A 2,500-nucleotide genomic window follows, 5' to 3' on the forward strand; every position below is an offset into this window, starting at 1 on the left:
GCAGAAAAGCACTAAGGTAAAAAGAAAAAATACCATGCTGCCGCCTGTATAAAGAAAACACGAGACAATAGAATGCAGAGAATTCATGGAAAATGGGTTCCACAACAATGAATGTTGGTCTCTCTCTCTCTCTCTCTCTCTCTCTCTCTCTCTCTCTCTCTCTCTCTCTCTCTCTCTCTTATGAATTATAATTTTTAACTGTTGTTAAATAAAATGGTAAGTTATTACAATTATACCCATTTCACTATTAACCACTTCACACAAATAACAATAAAAGAAAACTGTGCTTGTCCTATAATGTTATAATGTTATCCTATTATAAATATGGATCTCTCACGCAGATTTAGGCAAGTTACCCTTGATTGGATCGGAACTATGACCTTAGTCCTTTATGAAAGTATACACGTCCTACTGCCTAATTGCATCTTTTGGCACTGGTGTAAGAAGCAGGAATGAAATTCCTTTACGTTACTGTTTCTTTTTTAAAAGGAAACCTTTAAAAAAAAAGGGCATGTTATCGATTTAATAAAATCACAATGAGCAGATAAAAAAAAAAAAAATATTACGCCCCGTACTTTGGGGCAAGTCTGGGGTCACGTTTTTATAGTTTTATTTTTTATTTTTTTTTTTTTTTTTTTTTGTGGATTATGCAACCGGTTATTCAAAACTGCATCCCCCATTCCCTGGCGGAGAGGGAGCAATGAGGTCACGATGAAAATGCTTCAAATTATTTTATGTAGGGTAATACGAGATTTATGATGGAATATAATTTATGCCAGTGCGGCCTCATTATTAAAACAGAACTTGGAGATCAGCAAACACTTTCCAATGCAATTGGCACCTCTGTTTCTTCTTTTTATTTTAACATGTTCTTAATTTTTTATTATTTTAATTTTTTTTTTTTTTTTTTTTTACGGTTGCATCAACTTCACAATGCTCGACTGCGTCCCTAACATTCCCCTTCCTCAACCCAACCGCCCCCCCCCCCCCCCCCCCCCCCCCCCCCCCACCCCTCCCCCCCCCCCCCCCCCCCCCCTCCCCCCCCCCCCCCCCCCCCCCCCCCCCCCCCCCCCCCCCCCCCCCCCCCCCCCCCCCCCCCCCCCCCCCCCCCCCAGCCCTCATCCCTCGGGCCAACACCTCGGTCGTTGCATCAAATCAATCCGTTCTGAGGTTTTTGCAAGAGTATGATATTCAGTCGACACCCCATGCTCTACTGATCTTCAGCTATTCGAGACATTTACCAACGCATAATTATTTTCTGTCTACTGGTCATACTCGACAGAATTAATGTCTATTTCTGGGCAGTTGCCTCTTGCGCGCGCGCGCGTGTGACACACGCGAAATTGTTTGAGACGGCGATGACGAAACAGTTTTCAAGCATCCATGCACCATGTATATACATGTACGCATCTACACACACACACACAACACACACACACACACACACACATATATATATATATATATATATATATATAATATATATATATATATATATATATTATATATATGTGTGTGTGTGTTCCTAATGATTATAGTAAATAATATATATTAAAATTTTTGGGAAATTCGTTTTGCGCGACGCTAAAAAGTAGTACCTTAACAGTGTCGCCACGACGAATCACGAACCGTTTTGCCGTTGTCACGAACAGAAATAACGAAACGATTTGAATCCTGAAGGCAAATAAATTTGTAACACAAGTTTATGGTTACTAAATAATAACAATAATCATTATAATAGTAATTACAAGATACTGTCATAAATTTGTTCAGTACGGCGCAAAAAAAAAACTGTAATCTAATCAATATGCGACACATTTCAATATTACTACTAATACTACTTCTACTACTACTATTAATAATATAATAATAATAAAGAAGTACCAGCTTGTTTCAGTAATTAGTTCAGCAGGACGCTGAAAGCTTCCCTAAGCAATTCTACAACGCAATATTCAAGAAAAAAGGTGAAATTCATAAACTTGCAACTTGACTCCCCTTGGCCAGACATGCGGAGATATGCCGTTGCTGCCCGCATTCCTGCAAGCAAATCCTAACACACCCACCGGTTATCAATTAACCTAAATGCACGAGAAGGGACCAACACACATTTGTGCTTTAATAAACACACACACAACAAAACCAACACACACACACACACACACACACACACACACACACCACACATATATATATATATAATATATATATATATAAGATATATATATATATATATATATATATATATGTGTGCAAATTCATACTATCGAAGTAATATTAATTTCCATATATAATTTTATATATACATATATACGACACACACACCACATAATATGATATATATATGATATATATATATATATATATATACTATATATATACATATATATTACAAAAGCCTATTGGCTGTTGCGACACAAATTGAAAATAACCGGAAAATATATAAATTAACAATATTGTTAACTTGATATAGGTTGAAGAACAATTTTTTTTTTAATACAGA

Source organism: Macrobrachium nipponense, chromosome 31 (genome assembly GCF_015104395.2).
Source record: "Macrobrachium nipponense isolate FS-2020 chromosome 31, ASM1510439v2, whole genome shotgun sequence".
Lineage (NCBI taxonomy): Eukaryota > Metazoa > Arthropoda > Malacostraca > Decapoda > Palaemonidae > Macrobrachium > Macrobrachium nipponense.